This window comes from Onthophagus taurus, chromosome 6 (assembly GCF_036711975.1).
Source record: "Onthophagus taurus isolate NC chromosome 6, IU_Otau_3.0, whole genome shotgun sequence".
NCBI classification, from domain to species: Eukaryota; Metazoa; Arthropoda; class Insecta; order Coleoptera; family Scarabaeidae; genus Onthophagus; species Onthophagus taurus.
Genome location: NC_091971.1, coordinates 23,913,165 through 23,927,697, shown reverse-complemented (window position 1 = coordinate 23,927,697; position 14,533 = coordinate 23,913,165). Strand labels below are relative to the sequence as shown.

General features: G+C 30.8%; 1 protein-coding gene across 1 annotated transcript in view; it reads left to right on the top strand.

Moving 5' to 3' along the window:
• LOC111416582 (arrestin 1) overlaps positions 1–14,533 on the top strand; it is a 75,316-nt gene that overhangs the window by 16,379 nt on the left and 44,404 nt on the right. The window lies entirely within an intron of this gene.

Below are 14,533 nucleotides of genomic sequence, written 5' to 3'. Positions count from 1 at the left end.
GCTTTACCGCGAACCAGTTACAAATACTGAAGATGTTAAAAAAATGTTGCAAAGAGCACATGTGTCCATAATGCATCATGCAAATGTTTGGATATGTCTAGAAGTAGAAAGTGTCTTATTTGAAAACGATTTGTAATAGCAGAGCAATTTTCACATATTATAATGGTTCATTTGTAATAATAAAGAATACATTGTAAAATTTACTACTAAATCATTAAATTTTAAATTCATAAATAATTGTACATTTACAGATTGCCTTTTTAATGTTATTAAACATATATTTTTTATTCTATGCAGAAAATGTTGTAAAAGAAGTTTTTGAGGATTTTATTTACTTTCCAGTTAATGTAAATTAATATTGAATGTCTTTGGAATAAACACAAAAATGAGTTATCAAATCTTCGAGTAATGAAACGTGTTTTCCTTACGCGTACAATAATTATACAAGTAACTTTTGTAATTGTATGATAAACATTTTTTACAGTGTATTTTGCTATCTAATATTTTTTGTGATACATTCTATTATAGATTAGTAACAATAACACAAATATTTTTTTATATTTTTTAGATGAAAGATTAGATTATTCAAAACTCATTCATTATTATAATATGGTTTTTAGTTTGGTTTGTATATTTCTATATGTAATAATATCGAACCTCAATTGATATTGAACTTTTAAATCTAAATTTTTTTTTCTCGAATTAGATTAAACTAGAAAACACAAATTTTGTTGACTTAGGTCCGATACTTATTTTTGACCAAACGACTTGACATTAAAGTTTTTATCTATCACGACAAATTTTTAAGCAATAAGATAAATTTTTTTTGTGGCAGAGTCATCTAAAATGTGTGTACGAAGCATAAGTCATTATAATTTGCTCATACAAAGTTTATATTTAGTTACTGTATGTTATGCTGATACAAGTAGTAAAGTTCCTTTGCCAAACGGAAAACTATAGTTTTAATTACAGTGTTAAGCTGTGGATAATTTTTGCATATACCTCAATAATTTTACGTGAGTCATGAAGATGCAACCAACTATTCTAAAGCTCTCTAAAAGTTGCTGGACAAGTGCGATGTAATACTGGACTCGTATATTTCCAAGAAAGTCTTTGATAAGGTTTTTGAATAACGAGCATCTGAGTTTATGGGTTGTAAAGGAAATGCCCAAATGATACTTGAAATAATTATTTTCTGTTAGGATGAGTTTTAATACAGAATCTTTCAACTTTATAGTTGACCAGTCGTCTTTGACCTCGATCGTTTGGTCATCTTCGTCTCTCTTTAATCTTCATGTTTTCTATCTCCCTTCTACACACAGGTCCCCTACGAGTGCTAGCAGACACTTTGGGCGACCTCTCAAGATAAAAAAGGTCGGTGTGCTTTTCATCCTGATTCTAATTTCAATTTTTATATTTATAAAAATAATTTAGAAGTAACAATGGAAACCAGCTCCAAAGATTCGCTTGCAAGAGGCAAAGTCTTCATAATATATACATTTCCATCATTCAAAAGATCGTGCCAAAGTACATTATCTAGGAAAGACTCATAAATCTGTAAAATCTGTTTTTGTTGCCTACCTGGTTTCAGCTAATGAAATAGTATAGACTTTATATGATGGAGACTTGATGTAGACACGATAGAAATTTTAAGTATATTTGATCAAGGCATAATGCAAGTATCAAATAAGAAGCATATTGTAGATTCGATGCAAACTTCAAAAACGTGATAACTTTATCAAGCTAGACAAGAAAACTTTTTCATAAGGACTGCATGGAGATTTTACCCGGTTTTGAAGAAGCCTTGATGCACTCATTGATACAGATTTAATAGAAATTTGATTTTATATACATATAACTTGATGCACGCTTAGATACTTTTTACAAAGTTGTTTTTGTTCTGAGTTGTCTGAATACAAAAACTATGATGACATATTTCAAGAACTTGATGCATATTTAATATGAACTGCATGGAGATTTTATGCAATCTTTAATTAGTTTTGATACAGACCGGATAGAAATATGATACAGGATACAATTTTTACAAATTTGAGTTGATAGAAACAAGGTGAAAACTTGAAATAGATTTTATACTGAGTTGTTAGGAAGTATACTTGATGAGATTTACTGCATGTATCAAGCCAAATGTATAATGGAGATTCAATGCAGACTTCACAGGCGTTTCTTTCAAAGTTGCCTTAAGGCATAACTAGTTTTTCTAAGTTACTTTTAGCACTGCAGAAATTATTTAAATCGATCTTTATTAGTATCTGATCATTTTAAGCAAATTAGAAATAATTTAACTAGAATCCTGTCGTTAATTACCTACATTATACATTGTTAATTAGGTTAAATATTGTTTACAAGTATTATTCTACAGGATGTGTCAAATGTCTGGAATATAGCCAATAACTTCGCCATTTGTGGTTTTAAATAGCAATGTTTCAAATACAAGTTTCTTTGTTAATCGTAGCGCATTTTTTGGCAATATTTGTTTATTTGTATTGTTTTTATTTCGTTGCTATAGCAACCAACATTGTTATTTTAAATAGGATGTATATGGTTTTTTGCATACTTTGATAGAGTAAATCACATCATATGGTTGTATAAGAAAAAATTCCAGAAACAATTAAAGTAGGCGCCGAAATACCGCCGTTGACAGCTTTAAATGTCAAAAAATGACAGCTTTTAACAATTATGAAAAATTAATGGTATATGGGTACAATGACACACATTTAATGTAGTTTCGTCATTGGTAGCTGTCTTCGACCATCCACTCTTTGGAAGGTTTTTAACACTTCCCGTGTTAATGAATTTTTAATATTTGGGATACGGTGGATTGTGTAATTTGTGTTCAATATTGGGGTAAGTAATATTGAACAGTTACACACTTTACTTCGAGTGCGTTTTCTATCACCGTACCCATACATCATTAATATTTGGATTATAAGTACGAAGACTTTCACGGCCGGTGTGAATTGAACTAAAATTAGAACTAACACTAGCAACTTTCGGGTTTTGCCGTGCGTCTTTTAAGAAAAGGTTTGATGTTTCGGATGCCATATTGCAACCTTCTTTAGAAACTGGTTCGAAGTTTCTGAAGAAAAAGCTTTTATAGGATAAATTGATTTTCCTTGCAAACTTTGAAGCTAAATTGCATGATAGGATAATTTTAAATGAAATACGAAAGAAAAAACTACAACAATTGAGAAACGAGAAAGAGATCAGGAGGAATCAAATACAGGAACAGGAAACAATTCATAAATTTTACCCAAAACTAACGAACACCACTTCCATAAACTTTACCGAGAAAGAAGAAGACATACTGAAGAAAGGACTGAAATATGCCCCTAAGACTGAGACTGATCTCCCTATGTTGGCGATGGAAGTTAAAGCAGCCATTAGAGGACACGAGAGGGAGAACTTGATCAAGAAGGAGATCCAGCAAATTTTCATTAAAGAAGAAAGAAACCAGGAACATATAAGAATAAAGGAAAATAAAAGAACCAGAGAAAAACTTAGGGTAGTAAAGAGTATTAAACGAAAGATTAAAGAAAATAACCTAATTATGACCCCAGCAGATAAGAATGCAGGAACAATTATCTTGAGTAAAGAACATTATATTAAAAAGACCGAAGAATTCCTGACTGACAACGACCATAAATAAGAACCCAACAAATAATTTCCACAAAAAGACCAAACAGATTATCAAGGAAAATAACATAATTTTAGAAGAGATCCTGGACAATGTTAGAAATTTATTACCCATGAATCCACAGATTCCTAAACTCTATGCCCTCCCAAAGATTCATAAAACTAACATGCCTGTTCGACCCATTATAAGTTCCATTCAATCCAGCACATACAGACTTTCCAAATTATTACAAGGATTCATTAGAAATACTATCAATTTTAAACCAAAACATACAATCACAAACCGTAATCAAATACCAACTTTGATTAACAAAATAAAACTACCTGATAAGTTCAAAATGATTTCGTTTGATGTCACCAATATACTCATAGCCGAAACTTTGAAGATATTGAAAGAGAAGATTAAGATCGAACTTAGAGACGAAAACAAGACTAATTCCATTTGTTACATTTTTAAGCATTGCTTAGAACAGAACTTTTGTACGTTTAACAATAAATTCTACCAATATGCTGATGGTTTTCCAATGGGTTCCCCACTCAGTGGGATAATTGCCGACTTATTTATGGACAATCTAGAAAATAAACTTATAATGGATGACATCAACCCATACAAGAATGAAATTATTACCTGGATTAGATATGTGGATGACATATAGGTTTTCGTCAAAGATGAACAAATAATAACTTTATTTTTTTAAATGAAACCATAGTTGGATATGACCTAAAATAATTTATTTTCTTCTGATAACAAATATATATAGTCTATATGTATGTATTAAAAGTTAATGTTGCTATGGTGATAACCATACATACTATGATGGAACATAATGTATCAAATAATTGCCAAAGTTTGTATTTAAAAATTCGATAACAACTCTGGCATTATGTGCTGGTACGAAGCACCAGCATGTTAAGTGTCAAAGTATAACAAAACTGAATAAAACTTTACAATTAATTTCGAAAATTATGAAAAATGTAACATGATGGAATTCTATATGTTATCAGATAAGAATGCGACGTTAGCCGCGGAATTATATTTCACAAGGTATCCGGAAAGAAGACAACCGCACGTAAGAACCTTCAGCCGGTTAGCATAAAATTTAATAGATTTTTGGTCCTTTCCCAAACCACGTGCAAAAATATATCAAAATGTCCTGCAAGAGATGAAGTCAATGTGTTGCTCCCAAAAGCCGCTGCTCCCGAATATGAAAGAAAAATAAGTATAAACCATACAAAGCAGGGCTAACTCATTATTTACGTGCCGGAGATGTCAATCTAAGATTAGAATTTTGTAGATAATATTAAGAAAAATTAAATAACCAAAATTTCATTTAGACCGATGAATCTCTGAGTGTTCAAAGAAGATTGGGGTTCAATGTATGGTGTGCCCTTTTAGATAATAGAATTTTGGCATATAGTATCTGCCATAAAAACTTAAACTCAGGTAAATACCTCAATATATTAAGGCAGCACATTGGGCCTTTGGTGGACAATTTGCCATTAAATATGTCTCAAATGATATATTTTCAATATGACGGAACACCAGCACATAATGCCAGAGTTGTTAGTGAATTTTTAAATACTACTACAAACTTTGGCAATAATTGGAAACAATGTTTTCCATCATAGTATGTATGGTTATCACCATAGCAACATTAATTTTTAAATACATACATTAGTTTTAGATAGAACAAAATGAATTTTTGTTAATTATTCAATAACTATAAGAAATATACCCCATAAACTATACAGTATGTCCCCGGATCGAGTTACAAAGAGGAAAAAAATTTTTGTTACTGATTTTTCAAACCTATCTCAGCATAAATAATGCGTGATAATATGTTTTCGTGTAGTTATACAATAATTCCAGCAAAAATATCCGGACACAAAAATATCTCATGTGGGGCTCGCAAACTGATGAAAAAATTTTTGGAAACGGGTTCTGTATTATCCATAAAGAGGCAAGCAAAGAGACTAAACGAGGAAGACGCTGCTTTTCAGATAGCTTTTCAACAAATGACATTGTTTCTTCCCAGCATTGTCGTTATTGCAGCGATGTAAATCCAATTACCCTTAAATTTTATACGGTCAATGTACTGCCAGCAAGACAGTTTTCCAGCTTACCATTCACACATTGTGCCAAATGTGTAAAATTACAATTTCGTCAAAAATGGATTGAACGAAATGGTCCTATTTGATGGCCAGCACGTAGTCCTGATCTTACAATTATGGATTTTTATTTTTGGGGACGATTGAAACAAATTGTTTACAGTGAACCATTACAAGATGATGCAGAACTATTAAAACTAAGAATAATTAAAGCGATAGAATCTCTACCAGTGGCGGAAATTCGTACTTCTTATAAAGAATTTAGAACTCGTCTTCAAATGTGTGCCGAATTGGGAGGGAATTTGTTTGAATGAGGAATTCACTGTGGTATTACATAAATTTACATTTAAAATATTTTATTCAACTAGCCATATTTTAATTTGATTTGTCCGTATATTTTTCACTAACATAAGTTGTAACTTTTATTTTATTTTATTGGTTTCTATGGTTACGTATCGTAAATTGAACTTGAAAAATTTTTAATTTATTAGGAAAAGTATAATTTTTACATAAAAATGGGAATAATTAGTTAACTTCTATAGCTAGAATATAAAGTTCGTGCGATTTAGTGGTTTGAACATATCCGACGCATTATTTATACTAAGATACGTTTGAAAAATCAGTAACAAAAATTTTTTTCTTCTTTGTAACTCGATCCGGGGACATACTGTATATATTTGTTATCAGAAGAAAATAACAAATTATTTTAGGTTATAGCCAACTATGGTTTCCATTTAAAAAAATAAAGTTACGTTTAAAATCTCGAAAATAAAAGATGGGACAAAAATTCTACCTACGCCACTGAATTCTTCGTAAAAAGTTGCCCATATAATGTGTTATTTATAATACTTAGATAGGGCGAAAACAAAAGATGATAGCTGTTCGGAGTTTTCGGCATTAGCATTTTCTCGAAAAACGAGATCATGACATGTAAGCTACTTTTTTTCTATCTCTTTTAGTTTCGGAGATAGCCTATGCGGACATCGAAATTGGGACACCCTGTACTTCGAAGTCACTTGAATTCTTTGTCGTTCGCTTAATTGCGTCGTATTTGTTTAAACTGTCAATTTTTTGACATTTAAAGCTGTCAGCTGCTGATTTAATATTTTCAGAAAACGCATTTTTTCTTGATTTTTTCTGGATTATTGCGTTGAGGGATTTATCCTCTATCAAAATATGCAAAAAACATATGCATCCCTTTTAAAATGACAATATTGGTTGCCATCGCAACGAAACATCGCCAAGAAATACGCCACAATTAATAAAGAAAGTTTTATTTGAAACAGTTTTCTTTAAAACCACAAATGGCGAAGTTATTGGTTATATTCCAGACATTTAACACCCCCTGTATATTTGTTGACAAAACAGGAAACTCCGGTAGAAATTAGGACAAATAATTAATTTAACTTATCTAATTTTTGTAAATTTATATTATTAACAAAAATCAACAGATTATACTTATCTTCTTAATCTTAATAAATTAGCTTTTAATTCAAAGTTTGAAACTTTTTGATTTTTTAATATCTGCAAGTTTATTTACTCGGCAATATCACTATACAATAAAGACAAGTATTTATTGAAAACTTTTCCTCGTTTTATCTTATCGGCGGAAAAAAGTTATCGGTATTATCTACGTTATCGCCGTTAGTTGATGTTGATGAGTTGTCGTAAAAACGACTAAAGTTTTCTTTGCTGTCATCGAAAAACCAATCATTTTCTGTCATCGATCTACCTAGTAAAACTAATTAATAACACTTGACCAGTTTCAATTTTCCACGAATAACGAGTGATATCTTTAAAAGTATTGGTACGTATATAATTTTTTATCAAAAGTTAACAGAAATTTGTAGATAATTGAAATCTTTTATTATTTATTTTGTGTTCAATTTACGAATTATTATTTTTTCGATTGTCAATAAGCGTTTCCAATTTTCACATTGTCGAGTTTGATTTGTACTCAAAAGGACGATGAGGACGTCTATTATGCACGCAACCGGAGCACACGAATAGTGCACTAATTAGTACAGTGCCGTGTATAACAATTAAACGCACTTAATTGAAATATTTTACTAGTAAAGTCTCGTACATGTTGTGAATATTACATGATTAAAGCAGTATTCAACAAATACCTTAATGACTCATTTCGAATTATCATAAATTTTTTTATTATCAAAATCTTACAACTACGTTTTAATACTACTAAGGAGAAAAAATAATAAAACTTAGTTATGGATAAATTAAATATTCAGAAATTATTATGAAATATCGCTCTTGTAATTTCTTGCGAATAGTGAAGGTTTTGGAATATTTGCAATATCAACCTAATATTTTAACAAACGCTGTATCTTTTAATAATTTTCAAGTTCTTCGTAGTGAATTGATTAAGTTGGAAAGTGTGTATAACTTGAACCTATTGTAAATACGTAATTAATCGCACGAGTAACATTTTCTTCAATTGACGTAACATCTTTGAAAAAAAAAGTAAATGCGCAGCATTGTAATAGAATACCATAATGAATGTAATTTATGATTAAAAGTTTTCTTTACAAAATAATTATGCGTAATAATTCATTGAAAAAGAATATCTAGAAAATCCTATCAAAACTCTCATAATTATTAAAATACAGGTTGGTTTAGTTTTTAATGGGGAAAGTTTACTACCACGTAGTACTTGCCAAAATAACACAAGTTTTTTAATAAACGTAGGGTCGCAACTCGTTTGTTATCAAAGTTGAACCAAACATTTACATTTTGTTTTGTATTTCGGCTGTAAGTAAACCATAGAATTTGAAACTTTGTACGTATTTACTACTGGTTAATATCTTATTTTCAAGCATACCTTAAACTTCCCTAGCACCCTCTAAGGGGATGAAATTCACCACCTCCTTGATTTTTTTTATAAGAACTTTTTAACACTATGGAATATTAGCATAAATAAAATATGGGTTGTAATGTTCATTCTTTATTGGTACTTTTTCGTCTCTTTAGTATTTTCCTTAAAGTTAATAGTTTCCCTATAAAAAAAATAAAATGTCGTGCCATGTTCAGCTAAAATTATTCTAAAAGTTGGCTCTGAGAACTTGTGAGTTTCATTTACAGTGAATCCTCATAATTGTTAATGATTATTAATAATTTTTGACTATTATTAAGGCAAGAGTATCAATTTTTTAATATTGTTTAAAACAACGTAATTTATTCAGACAAACATTCATCTTATGTATGGTTTTTCTTATGAAAATCACAATTAGTTGGTGTTATTTAGTTACTATTAGATCGTAGCAAGCGCACAACTTCCACAGCCAGCTATAAAGAAAAATTTTCTTTTAATAATAGTAGTGCTTTACAGTACAATATAGCATATTTTATTTTTTTTATGCTAAAACTATTATCTTTAAGGAAAAAACTAAAGAGACAAAAAGTACCAATAATGTTATTATTACAACCCACATTTCTTTATGTTAATATTCCATGGCGTTAAAAAGTTGTTATAAAAAAATCAAAGGGGTTGTGAATTTCATCCCCTTAGAGCGCGCAAGGAAAGTTTAAGGTATGGTTAAAAATAAGGTATTAACCAGTAGTACATACATACAAAATTTCAAATTCTATGGTTTACTTATACCCGAAATAAAAGATAAAATGTAAATTTTTGGCTCAACTTTGACAGCTCATAACTCAAAAACAAATGAGTTCCGACCCTATGTTTATATAAAAAATTTGTATTATTTTGGAAAGTATTACGTCCTAGTAAAGTTTCCCGATTAAAAAAGGAACCACCCTATATATCACAGTTTTTCAAAATTTACTGAAAATAATGTAATGGTTGTTGAATTTAATGATGTGTTGGTTAGATCTCATTACATCAATTTTTTTGCATTTGAACCTGGGTGAGGTAAGATAAACAAACTGCATAATTCAATAGAATGGGATCCATAAACCGTAATTTAATTAAAATTTGTGTCAATTGCAAAAGGGAATAATTGTTCTACAGCAGCAAAGAGGGCAATATTGAATTACATTTTACGAATTTTCCACTATTGTAATATTAGGTCTATAATCGTTTAGATATTTTATTATTTTGAATTCATATGTATTGGTTGTCCTTTGAAGAAAGTTTTTCTTTAAAGTTAAAAATTTTATCAACCCAACCCAAGTCGACAGCGGCCTGTAATATCGAAAATTGAGTATTTTTTTGTGGTAAATAATATTTGATCACTGAACTTGTGCATTTTTTAATTTGAGAAAAGTAAGAAATTGAAGAAATCAATATTTAAAGATGATGTAAATTATTTTATCTACGACTGCTTGGATAAATCATCATTACCGCACTCAAGTGCTTGAGGTGATTTGAGTTACGTAATGAAGTTCATTACCGCACTGGTTTCATTACGTAACGCATTTTTAGCCTAATCAGCACAGACTTAATTTATTGAAACGAGCAACAATACAAAAGAAAAAGTGCTATCTACTTACAGAGAAACAATACTATTTATTATAAACATTAATTGTTATGTTTTTACATTTCGAAATACTTATTCCAGATGAGTAAATATGGTGTTGAAACTGACAATTCAAAATTGTCAACAATCATTTCAAAATAGTTTTGTAAATTTCAAATAGACTTTTCTAAAGAAATTGATTTTTTAGTAATTTTTAGCAGTCGTAGATAAAATGGTGTATATCACACGTGGGCTAGAGCATAATTACAGTACTCGTGTGATTACACGGTTTAACACGGTTGGGATTCAAACAGCTACATAGTCTGATCAACACTGTAATTTCCTAATGACTCCGTTTATCGAAAAATCAATTTACCTACATATTCTACACTGTATTTGGATGCAATTTATGTTTTTGGACTAGCCACAAGGGATGACCCCCTGAAAAACCCACTAAATCGGTGAACATAAATTGCCTCTGATGAATCACATGTAATCATATATACTCCATTGCAACTGAATTGAAAATGTAGGATCTTGCCTCATTAAGTCGGTCGCTTGCGGCCGAGGGGCTACAATTGATACCACACTAATAATAAATCAGATGAACATCGCCTTCGTCGCAAGTGACCTTCACTAAGCGTTCGTGACAAATGCATGACTATACCTGGTTAAGCCGAAGTCGAATGTACACACAAAAGCGCATTTTGACAAATCTAGTTTAACACTTTCGCGGACAGCGACTGCATATGCAGTCAATTAGTCCGTTTACGGGTGTACTATCGAAATCATAGTGTCCGCAAAAGTGTTGATGTCTATGATCATTAGTTGGTATTTGTCGTCGATTTTTTGCAGTAGGAAAACTTTCCATTGCTTATCTTCAAACATACACGCGTGTGAAGTTGGCCATAGAAAATTTTCCTAACCATTTCTTATATTTCGGAAAAATCAATTTTCTTCAAACATAAGCAAATGTCGACCTGTTCGGGGTTTCTAATCGATCCCATTTCAACGGCATTATATTCCTGGTCGCTTCTTGCTTCAGATCCAAAAAGAAAATTTTCCTAACCATTTCTTATATTCCGGGAAAATCGTTTTTCTTCAAACAACCGCAAATTTTGGCCTGTTCAGGGTTTCTAATTGATCTAATTTCAACAGCATCGTATTCCTGGTCGCCTCTTGTTTCAGATCTAGAAAGAAAATTTTCCTAACCATTTCTCATATTCCGGGAAAATTGTTTTTCTTCAAACAATCGCAAATTTTGGCCTGTTCGGGGTTTTTAACCGATCTAATCTCAACGGCATCGTATTCCTGGTCGCACCTTGCTTCAGATCCAAAAAGAAAATTTTCCTAACCATTTCTTATATTCCCGGAAAATCCTTTTTGCTTCAAACAATCGCCAATCCAACAATCAATTGTTCATAATAAGTTTGTGCTTTTCTAGTTTCAATAGTCATTGGATAAAAAATAAAACTTGCTGATCTTCAATATTTGCTACCATTAGCATCCAATGACTACTATGTAATATAGGGAAAAAATATTTTTGGAATTTGCTAATTGTTTTTGGTAAAAACCCGTTCATAATATTTTCTTCTTCTCCCTGACAAAATATTTTAATATTTTTATCCTTTGCAATATCTCAATGCATAATCAACGACTAAATTATCCAACCACATGTCTTGTTTGTTCATTTTGCAATTGATTGTATCAAAGCTTTCGTAGTAAAGCTTTTCGTTATTAAATTTTGCAACGACATAATTTTTTGATAATTTTTTTACATTAGGAATTTGATTAATATAAGACGATTTTTTCGGCAGGTCTGTTTTAACTTTCTTTGAGTATGCCGCTTTTATGTGTGAATACGTCTATTTTTTTTGTTTTCCCCAAGATTCTTCAAATTCTTTTGCAGGCTATCATGCGCGCGTTGCACATTTAGTTCTTTTAATATTATATCTGACTTCGTTGTATTCACTTAGAACATAATTTCTGATTTTACGAATAAATCTGGTTGGTTTGTCTCTTAATTCATTTTAATTGAGAATTGAAGAAAAATGTTGAACCAGTTCTCAACCAAATTGGTTTTAATAAACTTGTCCACATCGGCACATATGGAACATGCTGTAAAAACTCTGTCCAAATTGACTTGAAAAATAATTGTTTTTCTTTAACTGTTATTAAATACTGATTGTAATTGTCGTGAATTTTATTAAAGTAGTATATTATTTCTTTTTCGTAGTCTCCGGCGACTTACAGCCAATACATTTCATGTTACCAAAACATTTTTATGTATGTATGCCCGTGTTTTGTTAAACACTTCATCGAAGACTCACATTTCAAGCCCACCACTGTTTTCTTTAGGAAGAATACGATGCCGTTAAAATTAGAAATATAAGGAATGGTTAGGAAAATTTTCTTTTCGAATCTGAAGCAAGATGCCACCAGGAATACGATGCCGTTGAAATTAAATCGATTAAAAACCCCGAACGGACCGAATTTTGCGAAAGTTTGTAGAAAATCGATTTTCCCGGACTATAGGAAATGGTTAGGAAAATTTTCTTTTCGAATTTGAAACAAGAGGCGACCATGAATACGATGCCGTTGAAATTAAATCTATTAAATACCCCGATCACGCATTTTTTTCAATTTAAAATCTATGGCTGAAATCTATGGTCAACTTCACACTCGTCAAACATACTTATAAACGTGGGGTGAGATATAATTGATATTAGAGACACAGTTTGTATGATAAATTTGACTCTGAACTTTCTTAGTTATAATGTTTGTTGTATAAACTGAATAAGATTTTGACGATGAAATAGATGAATTAAAAATATCACTGTATAGTAGATCCAAAAATACTTCTAAAAAAATATTATTTTGTTTTCTACTGAAAGAAGGTAACATTCTTAAAGTACCTTTTATGTAGTTTAAAGCATTTTTGATGAAGATTGGAGATAAACTACTTAAAGTAAAAAACAACTGAATACTTTATTTGCAGACATTTTCTCAGAATAAGTCATTAATTCGAAGATATTATCCATATGACGTCTTAACATCTTAACTTAAACCTGTCTTTTGAATCGTTCATAAACATTAAGTTATTTCCATCCTTTTAATCTCAATAATCTTATATGAACATTTATTATTAGCAACAACAAAAAATCAAAGTTAAAATCCATTAATATTCATTTATTATCACAGAATGGTGATAACAGAAACGTCCAAACTATTTAAAACTCGATAAACGGTAAACATTGACATTTTTCCCAACTTTACTCACGCTAAAGAAAAAGTTAAAAGTAAGATAACGCGAAAATTTAAATGGATTTCTGAAAACAAATGCGGTATGCATGTTCGGAATGCTTTCAATATCACGGCAAAGTTTGAAATTAAACGAAAACGATGACGTAAAAGTTTGTGTTGTTTTTTATACTTTTTATCCTATTGTGTGCAAGTGCGACGCGTAGAGATCCGCCCAGAAGCAGATTCACGTAACGATAAAACGACTACGTTGTTGTTGTTACACCGATTAATTTACAGAAGGATTAGTGAAATTAGCAGACACGTAGACGGTTGCGGGACTTATTTGTGTATTTATCTCAATGAACATATGAATGAACTCATTTTTTTTTTGTGTTAAAAGAAATAACAAGTATTGATAAATACTAAATTAATTAGAATTTTGATAATTTTGTAATTACAATTTCTGTAGCTTTTATAAAACTTTTACGTCATTTGCTTTATAAATAAATGAAAATTGTTGCATGGGAAAACAACGTAAACATTAAATAACTTTAAAAATTTCTAATTTACTCTAAACTATAAAAGTTTAATTTTAATTTTCTTCGATCTATAGTCTATAAAGTAAATTTACGCATAATAATTTTTCGTTATTTAACCTTTATTAAAGTAGCAAAGGGATTACTTAACAACAACATTCCCGAGTCTGTAAACAAATGACGTTCGATAACGTCTAAATTATTCAACAATGCCTCCACAACTCCGCTAACACACAAGCTTTAACCAAGTTGGTGGTTTTCCGTTCGATTCCGCGCTCTTTCGTCGCAAAGATTCCTCATTGGCAGCGGTTAAAACCGCGTGCGGTCGTTATTTTTATATTTTTTTTTTCTCGTGAGCGTCACACATTTTACGTATTTCCTTCGCGGAAACGGTGGTGTTAAAAAACGGCAATGAAATACGACTTCTCTGATATCTCGGACGTTTTGAATACTCGTGCAGCGGTGATATTTATTTTTTTTTGTGACGATTTTAGTATTTGCGTCGACTAGACTCTCAGCTAATCAAATTACGAGCGCTTAATTTTTCGCATTTTT